This window comes from Anomaloglossus baeobatrachus, chromosome 4 (assembly GCF_048569485.1).
Source record: "Anomaloglossus baeobatrachus isolate aAnoBae1 chromosome 4, aAnoBae1.hap1, whole genome shotgun sequence".
NCBI lineage: Eukaryota > Metazoa > Chordata > Amphibia > Anura > Aromobatidae > Anomaloglossus > Anomaloglossus baeobatrachus.
This window is the reverse complement of record NC_134356.1, coordinates 29,722,150-29,734,972: the sequence shown is the minus strand read 5'-3', so window position 1 is coordinate 29,734,972 and position 12,823 is coordinate 29,722,150. Positions and strand designations below refer to the sequence as shown.

The window sequence follows — 12,823 nt, the reverse complement described above, 5'->3', positions numbered from 1 at the left end:
CTGTGGCTTGTACTCCTCTCCAGGTCTCCATCTAACCATAACATGGCCGAGTGTTGGGGAAAGCTACAAATTAGACTCATCAGAGAAAATTACCTTATTCTACAAATTGGGCAGATTAAACTTTGCGCTGGACGCATGAATCAAGCCCCACACAAGGTTATCCTGGAAAAACAGCTGCTTCCTTCTGCTCAGGCAATGTTCCCCAACTCTGAGGACTGTTTTTTCCAGCAGGACAATGCGCCATGCCACACAGCTAGGTCAATCAATGTGTGGATGAAGGACAACCACATCAATCCCTGTCATGGCCAGCCCAATCTCCAGACCTGAACCCCATTGAAAACCTCTGGAACGTAATCAAGAGGAAGATGGATAGTCACAAGCTATCAAACAAAGAAGAACTGCTTACATTTTTGCCCCAGGAGTGGCATAAAGTCACCCAAAAGCAGTGTGACAGACTGGAGGAAAGCAGCCAAGACACATGAAAGCTGGGATTAAACATCATGGTTATTCCACAAAATATTTATTTCTGACTCCTCCTGAGGTAAAACATTATTAGTATTGTTGTTTCTAAATGATTATGATCTTGTTTTCTTTGCATTATTTGTGCATTGTTTTGTTATTTTCACCATTTCTCATATGCAGAAAATAAATACAAAATTTATTGCTTGGAAATTCGGAGACGTCGTCAGTATTTATAAAATAAAAGAACAAGGTACATTTTACTGAAAAATATAAAGAGAAAAATCAGAAAAACTGAAAATTTTGCAGCGGCTTCTTAATTTCTTCCAGAGCTCTGTGTGTGTGTGTGTATATATATCTATCTATCTATCTATATATATATATATATATATATATATATATATATATATATATATATATATTTATATTTATTTATAAATATATTTATATATATAGATATATTTAAATATATTTTTATATATATATATATATAGATATACATACAAAAAAGAGGGAACAATTAAACAGCACAGTGGTATTGTAGTGTTCCCTTTGTTTTTTGAGCAGTATATATATATATATATACATACATACACACACGTGTGTGTATATATATATATATATATATATATATATATATATATATATATATATATTACAAAAAGTATAAAAGAAAAATACCGAGATTTTTTAAAATAAACATATATATATATATATATATATATATATATATATATAAAATCCAGGGTAAGGTTGCCGTGCAATATGTTATACTTGCAGGGAGCAGCTGAGCATATTGGACTGCTATATATAAAGTGACCACCAGGGGGAGACATAAGTATTCAGTTCTGCAATTTGGAAGTTCAGTTCATTTCCAACCATTTTCCTTAGAGAATAGCTTGAATAGCAATTGCTCGAATTAATGTCAATTGATTTACCCTTTGTAAGGGGGTGAGTGGGATTTCCACACATTTCATTGGCTGACAGCTATCATTCCAAAGTGCCATTATTTATTTTAGTTTTCGTTATGAGTGTGAACAGGGCTAAAAAGGATCAAAATCAAAATTTCCAGTGTTCCTTTAAAATACATAGACACCCACGGAACTAGACTGGTCCACGTGACGCATCATCGGATGCAGTGCCAGGGAATGAGCGTGTGGGTGTATATTGGGCAATATCCTGACTTGCTGAAACACTGATTGTTCTGTCCTCACAACTATATTCACATTTTATGCCGTCTCAGCTTTTTTTTTTACATTGTGAGGACTGCAGGCAGGTATTGCCACATAGCTGAGCAGAACTGCCATTCAGGGGTCTGGAAAACCTGATTAATAACCAAGCAGTAGCTATAAATATCTAAAAATCTGTCCGCCCACGATTTAAAGGGCTATTCCCATTTTTATAGATGGCTATTGTTGGATAGGGCTCGTAAAAACAAGCACTTTTGCAATTTACTGCGTATTAAAATTTTCATTCGTTCTAGAGATATTAACATTTTAATTTTGTTTACAGCCCGTTGCCTAGGAGACCGACCACCGCTGCTGTCTGGCTTATAAGCATTACACTGAAGCTGGCCGGGATTGGGATCTTATGGCGCGCTGCAGCTTCAAAACAGCGCTTATAAACTCAATAGAAAATAAATGGTAAGCACTGTGCATGGTCTGCTGTCTCACAGTGATGGTCGGTCTCCACTGTCTCGCAGTGGTGGTCGGTCTCCTAGGCAACGAGCTGTAAACAAAAGAAAAGTGCTAATATCTCAGGAACAGATGAAAATTTTAATTTGCAGTAAATTGCAAAATTGCTTATATTTACAAGCTCTATTCGATGATACCCATTTATGAAGATGGAAAAAAAAACACTTTAAGGATGGGATAATGCCCATCTGACATATCATTAATATTATGTAAGCCCCTCCTCTCTGACTCCTTTGGCCTGGACTCTTAAAACCGTCAGAAGTGTCCTGTGATGACTGCACTAAGATATCAACAACAGATACTGTAAATTACACGGTGTCGGTGGGGCTCCCATGGATAAGACAGCCCCTTTAATATAGGAGACTCCTTCCCGGACTTCTCACAAGTCTGACTCTCTCATATGATCATTTTCCTTGCAGCAGCCTCTACAGGGGACATAGAGTATTACAGAAACAGTACATGGTATCTCACTTTTTATATACATTACTTAGAACATTGCGTCAGCAGTGTGCGCATGCGCAGAAGAAACCAAAGACAGTACACCGTGCCTCACTTCTTATACATTATTCAATAGATGAGTCCGTCAGCAGTGTGCGCATGCGCAGATGAGACCAAGGACTGTATATTGTGCCCCACTTCTTATACAATACTCAATATATGAAGCCCGTCAGCAGTGTGCGCATGCGCAGAAGAAACCAAGGACAGTATATTGTGCTTAACTTCTTATACAATACTCAATATATGAAGCCCATCAGCAGTGTGCACATGCACAGAAGAAACCAAGGACAGTACACTGTGCCACACTTTTTATACATTACTTAGGAGATCAGTCTGTCGGCAGCGTGCGCATGCGCAGAGAAGATCAAGTGGAGTGTACTGTGCCTCACGTCTTATGCATTATTCAATAGATGAGTCCATCAGCAGCGTGCGCATGCGCAGATGAGACCAAAGACGGTATATTGCGCCTCACTTCTTATACATTACTCAATATATGAAGCCCATCAGCAGTGTGCGCATGCGCAGATGAGATCAAGGACAGTACACCATGCCTCTCTTCTTATACATTACTTAGTAGATCAGTCCATCAGCAGCGAGCGCATGCGCACAGAAGAGCAAGTGGAGTATACTGTGCCTCACTTCTTATACATTATGCGATGAGTCCGTCAGCATCGTGCGCATGCACACATGAAATCGAAAAGAGTACACTGTACCTCACGTTTTATACATTACTTAGGAGATCAGTCCGTTAGCAGTGTGCGCATGCGCATATAAGACAGAGTGTGCCTTGCCTCAATTCTTATACATTACTCAATGAGTCAGTTAGCATTGTGTGCATGCGCAGAAGAAACTAAGGACAGTACTCAGTGCCTCACTTTTCATACATTACTTAGATCAGTGCCTCAGCAGTGTGCGCATGCGCAGAGAAGACCAAGCAGAGCATGCCGTGCCTCACTTTTTATACATTATACAATGAATCTGTCAGCAGCATGCACACGTGCAGAAAAAAACAAGGACAGTACATTGTACCTCACTTTGTAAATATTACTTAGGAGATCTTTCCGTAAGCAGCGTGCGCATGCGCAGATAAGACAAAGCAGAGTATACCGTGCTTCACTTCTTATACATTACTCGATAAGTCTGATAGCAGCGTGCGCATGCGCAGAAGTACACTGTGCCTCACTTTTTATAAATTACTTAGAAGGTCAGTCCATCAGCAGCGTACCCCTACCCCTGCACAGATGAGGCCAAGGACAGTATGAACCAGGTATGTGCCTCACTTATTATATTACTCAGTAGATGAAGTCTGTCAGCAGCATGAGCATGCACAAATAAGACCACGAACAGTACACCGTGCCTCACTTATTACACATTACTCAGAAGATAAGTCCATCAGTAGTGAGCGCATCCATGGATCAGACCATTGTCAGTACACTATGCCTCATTTCTTATACATTACTCAGAAGATGAGTCCATCAGCAGTGTGCGCATGCGCAGATGCCCAAGGACAGTACTCCGTGCCTCACTTATTATACATTACTCAGGAGATGAGTCCATCAGCAGCATGCACATGCGCAGATAAGACCACGGGCAATAAACCGTGCCTCACTTCTTATACATTACTCAGAAGATGAGTCCATCAGCAGTGTGCGCATGCGCAGATGACCAAGGAGAGTATGGAATCAAGCATGTACCTCATTCTTACGCGTTACTCACAAAAATAGTCCTTCAATAGAGAGTACATACACAGATAAGACCACGGACAGTACACAGGGCTTCATTCTTATACATTACTCATAATATGCGTTTGACAGCAGTGTGCGCATGCGCAGATGACCAAGGACAGTATGGAATCACGCATGTACCTCACTCTTATGCATTACTCACAAAAATAGTCCCTCAATAGCAAGTGCATGAACAGATAAGACCAAGCCAAGGACAGTACACTATGCTTCACTTCTTATACATTATTCAGGAAAAGAGTCCATCAGCAGCGTGCGCATGCGCAGATAAGACCAAAAACAGTACTCAGTGGCTCACTTCTTATACATTACTCAGAAGATGAGTCCATCAGCAGCGAGTGCATGCGCAGATAAGACCACAGACAATACACCGTGCACCACTCCTTATACATTACTCTAAAAATGAGTCCATCAGCAGCGTGCGCATGCGCAGATGTGACCAAAGACAATACACTGTGCGTCACTTCTTATACATTACTCATAATATGAGTTTGTCAGCAGCGAGCGTATGCGCAGGTAAGACCAAAGACAGTACTCAGTGCCTCACTTCTTATACATTACTCAGAACATGAGTCCGTCAGCAGCGAGTGCATGCGCAGATAAGACCACAGACAATACACCGTGCATCACTCCTTATACATTATTCTAAAGATGAGTCCATCAGCAGCGTGCGCATGCGCAGATGTGACCAAAGACAATACACTGTGCCTCACTTCTTATACATTACTCATAATATGAGTCTGTCAGCAGCGAGTGCATGCGCAGAAAAGACCAAAGGCAGTACTCAGTGGCTCACTCCTTATACATTGCTCAGGAGATGAGTCCGTCAGCAGCGAGTGCATGCGCAGATTAGACCATGGACAATACACCGTGCACCACTCCTTATACATTACTCTAAGGATGAGTCCATCAGCAGCGTGCGCATGCGCAGATGAGACAAAAGACAATACACTGTGCCTCACTTCTTATACATTACTCAATGAGTCTATCACCAGTGTGCGCATGCGCACGGTGAGATGAGACCAAGGGCAGTATATTGTGCTGCTATTAGGTGCATGTGCAGTTGACCTTATTTGGCTTCATCTACTCAATGCGAATGGACTCATCCCTTGGGTAACGGGTGCACAGTGAAGCAAGGCATCTCTTCCACACCTTCACACACTGCCAAACTGCTCAGACATAACAGACGAGAGACTTCACTTCAGGGCAAGTAAGCTGGAAAATGAGAAAAGGGAAGTCCAGCACCTATAGTGCTGGTAGAATACTGATTAAAAGACACCACCCTCTTAAGAAGACTTTGATGGAAGTGTACAGAGCATAGGAATGAGGCCGGTCCCTGTACATATTGGGCTGGTATGTGCACCAAAAGCAGTTTCACCTTATTGTGGGCTTTCAACAGGTTTTGTGTCACCGGACGGGTAGACTCTAATAATCCGAAAGGGAAGCTGTGGAGTGATTGCTGTGCGCCCTCCGGGTAATCCGAGCGTTCTGGAGGCCATTGTCTGCAGGCTCGGATCACCTTGTGCTATTTTAGGCTCAGATTAGTCCATTAGTCTCGGGATTATTTTTCTGTCGCACTTTCCCATAAGTCTCTGTGATTCCTGTGAACGACTCCATCTACCACGAGCGGAAGGATTATCACCCACACAGGCGAGATCTCCTCTACAGATCACCAGATCCCACCAGCGGGTCAGAAAAAACATTTGTCGCACTCTCTGGATGGTGGGTGCCTCTTTCTTGCACTGGTTATGGGGGTGCTCTCTTTCTTGCACTGGTTATGGGGGTGCTCTCTTTCTTGCACTGGTTATGGGGGTGCTCTCTTTCTTGCACTGGTTATGGGGTGCTCTCTTTCTTGCACTGGTTATGGGGGTGCTCTCTTTCTTGCACTGGTTATGGGGGTGATCTCTTTCTTGCACTGGTTATGGGGGTGCTCTCTTTCTTGCACTGGTTATGGGGGTGCTCTCTTTCTTGCACTGGTTATGGGGGTGCTCTCTTTCTTGCACTTTTTTATGGGGGTGCTCTCTTTCTTGCCCTGGTTATGGGGGTGCTCTCTTTCTTGCACTGGTTATGGGGGGTGCTCTCTTTCTTGCACTGGTTATGGGGGTGCTCTCTTTCTTGCACTGGTTATGGGGGTGCTCTCTTTCTTGCACTGGTTATGGGGGTGCTCTCTTTCTTGCACTGGTTATGGGGGTGCTCTCTTTCTTGCACTGGTTATGGGGGTGCTCTCTTTCTTGCACTGGTTATGGGGGTGCTCTCTTTCTTGCACTGGTTATGGGGGTGCTCTCTTTCTTGCACTGGTTATGGGGGTGTTCTCTTTCTTGCACTGGTTATGGGGGTGCTCTCTTTCTTGCCCTGGTTATGGGGGTGCTCTCTTTCTTGCACTGGTTATGGGGGTGCTCTCTTTCTTGCACTGGTTATGGGGGTGTTCTCTTTCTTGCACTGGTTATGGGGGTGCTCTCTTTCTTGCACTGGTTATGGGGGTGCTCTCTTTCTTGCACTTTTTTATGGGGGTGCTCTCTTTCTTGCCCTGGTTATGGGGGTGCTCTCTTTCTTGCACTGGTTATGGGGGTGCTCTCTTTCTTGCACTGGTTATGGGGGTGCTCTCTTTCTTGCACTTTTTTATGGGGGTGCTCTCTTTCTTGCCCTGGTTATGGGGGTGCTCTCTTTCTTGCACTGGTTATGGGGGTGCTCTCTTTCTTGCCCTGGTTATGGGGGTGCTCTCTTTCTTGCACTGGTTATGGGGGTGCTCTCTTTCTTGCACTGGTTATGGGGGTGCTCTCTTTCTTGCACTGGTTATGGGGGTGCTCTCTTTCTTGCACTGGTTATGGGGGTGCTCTCTTTCTTGCACTGGTTATGGGGGTGCTCTCTTTCTTGCACTGGTTATGGGGGTGTTCTCTTTCTTGCACTGGTTATGGGGGTGCTCTCTTTCTTGCCCTGGTTATGGGGGTGCTCTCTTTCTTGCACTGGTTATGGGGGTGCTCTCTTTCTTGCACTGGTTATGGGGGTGTTCTCTTTCTTGCACTGGTTATGGGGGTGTTCTCTTTCTTGCACTGGTTATGGGGGTGCTCTCTTTCTTGCACTGGTTATGGGGGTGCTCTCTTTCTTGCACTGGTTATGGGGGTGCTCTCTTTCTTGCACTGGTTATGGGGGTGCTCTCTTTCTTGCCCTGGTTATGGGGGTGCTCTCTTTCTTGCACTGGTTATGGGGGTGCTCTCTTTCTTGCACTGGTTATGGGGGTGGTGTTCTCTTTCTTGCACTGGTTATGGGGGTGCTCTCTTTCTTGCACTGGTTATGGGGGTGCTCTCTTTCTTGCACTGGTTATGGGGGTGCTCTCTTTCTTGCACTGGTTATGGGGGTGTTCTCTTTCTTGCACTGGTTATGGGGGTGCTCTCTTTCTTGCACTGGTTATGGGGGTGCTCTCTTTCTTGCACTGGTTATGGGGGTGCTCTCTTTCTTGCACTGGTTATGGGGGTGCTCTCTTTCTTGCACTGGTTATAGGGGTGCTCTCTTTCTTGCACTGGTTATGGGGGTGCTCTCTTTCTTGCACTGGTTATGGGGGTGCTCTCTTTCTTGCCCTGGTTATGGGGTGCTCTCTATCTTGCACTTTTTTATAGGGTGCTCTCTTTCTTGCGCTGGTTATGGGGTGCTCTCTTTCTTGCACTGGTTATGGGGGTGCTCTCTTTCTTGCACTGGTTATGGGGGTGCTCTCTTCTTGCACTGGTTATGGGGGTGCTCTCTTCTTGCACTGGTTATGGGGGTGTTCTCTTCTTGCACTGGTTATGGGAGTTCTCTCTTTCTTGCACTGGTTATGGGGGTGCTCTCTTTCTTGCACTGGTTATGGGGGTGCTCTCTTTCTTGCCTGGTTATGGGGGTGCTCTCTTTCTTGCACTGGTTATGGGGGTGCTCTCTTTCTTGCACTGGTTATGGGGGTGCTCTCTTTCTTGCCCTGGTTATGGGGGTGCTCTCTTTCGTGCACTGGTCATGGGGGTGCTCTCTTTCTTGCGCTGGTTATGGGGGTGCTCTCTTTCTTGCACTGGTTATGGGGGGTGCTCTCTTTTTTGCGCTGGTTATGGGGGTGCTCTCTATCTTGCGCTGGTTATGGGGGTGCTCTCTTTCTTGCACTGGTTATGGGGGTGTTCTCTTTCTTGCACTGGTTATGGGGGTGCTCTCTTTCTTGCACTGGTCATGGGGGTGCTCTCTTTCTTGCACTGGTTATGGGGGTGCTCTCTTTCTTGCACTGGTCATGGGGGTGCTCTCTTTCTTGCACTGGTTATGGGGGAGCTCTCTTTCTTGCACTGGTTATGGGGGTGTTCTCTTTCTTGCACTGGTTATGGGGGTGTTCTCTTTCTTGCACTGGTTATGGGGGTGCTCTCTTTCTTGCGCTGGTTATGGGGGTGCTCTCTTTCTTGCGCTGGTTATGGGGGTGCTCTCTTTCTTGCACTGGTTATGGGGGTGCTCTCTTTCTTGCACTGGTTATGGGGGTGCTGTCTTTCTTGCACTAGTTATGGGGGTGCTCTCTTTCTTGCGCTGGTTATGGGGGTGCTCTCTTTCTTGCACTGGTTATGGGGGTGCTCTCTTTTTCACTGGTTATGGGGGTGCTCTCTTTCTTGCACTGGTTATGGGGGTGCTCTCTTTCTTGCACTGGTGATGGGGGTGCTCTCTTTTTTGTGCTGGTTATGGGGGTGCTCTTTTTCTTGCACTGGTTATGGGGGTGCTCTTTTTCTTGCACTGGTTATGGGGGTGCTCTTTTTCTTGCACTGGTTATGGGGGTGCTCTCTTTCTTACACTGGTTATAGGGGTGCTCTCTTTTTTGTGCTGGTTATGGGGTGCTCTCTTTCTTCCACTGGTGATGGGGCTGCTCTTTTTCTTGCACTGGTTATGGGGGTGCTCTCTTTCTTGCACTGGTGATGGGGCTGCTCTTTTTCTTGCACTGGTTATGGGGGTGTTCTCTTTCTTGCACTGGTTATGGGGGTGCTCTCTTTCTTGCACTGGTTATGGGGGTGCTCTCTTTCTTGCACTGGTTATGGGGGTGTTCTCTTTCTTGCACTGGTTATGGGGGTGTTCTCTTTCTTGCACTGGTTATGGGGGTGCTCTCTTTTTTGTGCTGGTTATGGGGCTGCTCTTTTTCTTGAACTGGTTATGGGGCTGCTCTTTTTCTTGCACTGGTTATGGGGGTGCTCTCTTTCTTGCACTGGTTATGGGGGTGTTCTCTATCTTGCACTGGTTATGGGGGTGTTCTCTTTCTTGCACTGGTTATGGGGGTGCTCTCTTTTTTGCGCTGGTTATGGGGGTGCTCTCTTTCTTGCACTGGTTATAGGGGTGCTCTCTTTCTTGCACTGGTTATGGGGGTGCTCTCTGTTTTACACTGGTTATGGGGGTGCTCTCTTTCTTGCACTGGTTATGGGGGTGCTCTCTTTCTTGCACTGGTTATGGGGGTGCTCTCTTTCTTGCACTGGTTATGGGGGTGCTCTCTTTCTTGCACTGGTTATAGGGGTGCTCTCTTTTTTGTTCTGGTTATGGGGGTGCTCTTTTTCTTGCACTGGTTATGGGGGTGCTCTCTTTCTTGCACTGGTTATAGGGGTGCTCTCTTTTTTGTGCTGGTTATGGGGCTGCTCTTTTTCTTGCACTGGTTATGGGGCTGCTCTTTTTCTTGCACTGGTTATGGGGGTGCTCTCTTTCTTGCACTGGTTATGGGGGTGTTCTCTTTCTTGCACTGGTTATGGGGGTGTTCTCTTTCTTGCACTGGTTATGGGGGTGCTCTCTTTCTTGCACTGGTTATGGGGGTGCTCTCTTCCTTGCACTGGTTATGGGGGTGCTCTCTTTCTTGCACTGCTTATAGGGGTGCTCTCTTTCTTGCACTGGTTATGGGGGTGCTCCCTTTCTTGCACTGGTTATGGGGGTGCTCTCTGTTTTACACTGGTTATGGGGGTGCTCTCTTTCTTGCACTGGTTATGGGGGTGCTCTCTTTCTTGCACTGGTTATGGGGGTGCTCTCTTTCTTGCACTGGTTATGGGGGTGCTCTCTTTCTTGCACTGGTTATGGGGGTGCTCTCTTTCTTGCGCTGGTTATGGGGGTGTTCTCTTTCTTGCACTGGTTATGGGGGTGCTCTCTTTTTTGTGCTGGTTATGGGGCTGCTCTTTTTCTTGAACTGGTTATGGGGCTGCTCTTTTTCTTGCACTGGTTATGGGGGTGCTCTCTTTCTTGCACTGGTTATGGGGGTGTTCTCTTTCTTGCACTGGTTATGGGGGTGCTCTCTTTCTTGCACTGGTTATGGGGGTGTTCTCTTTCTTGCACTGGTTATGGGGGTGCTCTCTTTTTTGCGCTGGTTATGGGGGTGCTCTCTTTCTTGCACTGGTTATAGGGGTGCTCTCTTTCTTGCACTGGTTATGGGGGTGCTCCCTTTCTTGCACTGGTTATGGGGGTGCTCTCTGTTTTACACTGGTTATGGGGGTGCTCTCTTTCTTGCACTGGTTATGGGGGTGCTCTCTTTCTTGCACTGGTTATGGGGGTGCTCTCTTTCTTGCACTGGTTATGGGGGTGCTCTCTTTCTTGCACTGGTTATAGGGGTGCTCTCTTTTTTGTTCTGGTTATGGGGGTGCTCTTTTTCTTGCACTGGTTATGGGGGTGCTCTTTTTCTTGCACTGGTTATGGGGGTGCTCTCTTTCTTGCACTGGTTATAGGGGTGCTCTCTTTTTTGTGCTGGTTATGAGGCTGCTCTTTTTCTTGCACTGGTTATGGGGGTGCTCTCTTTCTTGCACTGGTTATGGGGGTGTTCTCTTTCTTGCACTGGTTATGGGGGTGTTCTCTTTCTTGCACTGGTTATGGGGGTGCTCTCTTTCTTGCGCTAGTTATGGGGGTGCTCTCTTTCTTGCACTGCTTATAGGGGTGCTCTCTTTCTTGCACTGGTTATGGGGGTGCTCCCTTTCTTGCACTGGTTATGGGGGTGCTCTCTGTTTTACACTGGTTATGGGGGTGCTCTCTTTCTTGCACTGGTTATGGGGGTGCTCTCTTTCTTGCACTGGTTATGGGGGTGCTCTCTTTCTTGCACTGGTTATGGGGGTGCTCTCTTTGTTGCACTGGTTATGGGGGTGCTCTCTTTCTTGCACTGGTTATAGGGGTGCTCTCTTTTTTGTGCTGGTTATGGGGGTGCTCTCTTTCTTGCACTGGTTATAGGGGTGCTCTCTTTTTTGTGCTGGTTATGGGGCTGCTCTTTTTTGTGCTGGTTATGGGGCTGCTCTTTTTCTTGCACTGGTTATGGGGGTGCTCTCTTTCTTGCGCTGGTTATGGGGGTGCTCTCTTTCTTGCACTGCTTATAGGGGTGCTCTCTTTCTTGCACTGGTTATGGGGGTGCTCTCTGTTTTACACTGGTTATGGGGGTGCTCTCTTTCTTGCACTGGTTATGGGGGTGCTCTCTTTCTTGCACTGGTTATGGGGGTGCTCTCTTTCTTGCACTGGTTATGGGGGTGCTCTCTTTCTTGCACTGGTTATGGGGGTGCTCTCTTTCTTGCACTGGTTATGGGGGTGCTCTCTTTCTTGCACTGGTTATGGGGGTGCTCTCTTTCTTGCACTGGTTATAGGGGTGCTCTCTTTTTGTGCTGGTTATGGGGGTGCTCTCTTTCTTGCACTGGTTATAGGGGTGCTCTCTTTTTTGTGCTGGTTATGGGGGTGCTCTCTTTCTTGCACTGGTTATAGGGGTGCTCTCTTTTTTGTGCTGGTTATGGGGCTGCTCTTTTTCTTGCACTGGTTATGGGCTGCTCCTTTTTTTGCACTCCATCCATACTCCCTTAGGGATGTTTAAAATGCTAAAGTTACCAAAGTCCGCATTACTAATTACTTTTTTTTTATTTTGAGGTGAATTTCACAGTGTAAACATTTAGACCTCACTGACCATATTAGAAGGAAGCACTGCGCATACACTGAAACTTTTCTATCTTAGCAACAGTCAGCAGCCAATCAGAGATCAGCTTTCAATGACTAATTCGCGCGGAATGAATAAAACACGCATTCTGATTGGTTGCTAAAGACAACATCAACAGGGCGCTTTTTATTACGTCCCGGCGCCCAGTGATGACGTCAGACGCTCTCGTTGCTCTTGATAACAAACTCACCTCAGTCACGTCCCTGCTTGAGCCCCGCCCACTTCTGTCATGTGACCGTGACGTCTGTAGTTACTGGTTGTCAATGTCGCTGTCGCTTCTCTTTCGTTGAGCGGCCAATGACAGCGCCCGGACAGAGAGGTGTGTGAGGGGGAGGGGCGCACTATGCTCCTCCCACCTGCGTCACTTCCGGCCCTGTCACAGGACAGAACAAACAAGGACGAGCTGTGGAGCCGGGGAGCCCTGGACCCCAACTATAGGGTGAACCCCGGGAGCGAGGACACAGCGCCACCTGCAGCCCGGGGAGACCCCATACCCGAGGTGTGGAGACAGG

The 12,823-nt window shown here is 46.5% G+C and overlaps 1 protein-coding gene across 1 annotated transcript in view; it reads left to right on the top strand.

Annotated features, from left to right (window-relative positions):
* The first annotated feature begins 12,643 nt into the window (after window positions 1-12,643).
* PPARA (peroxisome proliferator activated receptor alpha) overlaps window positions 12,644-12,823 on the top strand; it is a 28,742-nt gene continuing 28,562 nt past the window's right edge. Inside the window, exon 1 of the mRNA XM_075342143.1 lies at window positions 12,644-12,822. The gene's annotated coding sequence lies outside the window, so the exon portion shown is untranslated. The remainder of the gene's footprint in view (window position 12,823) is intronic.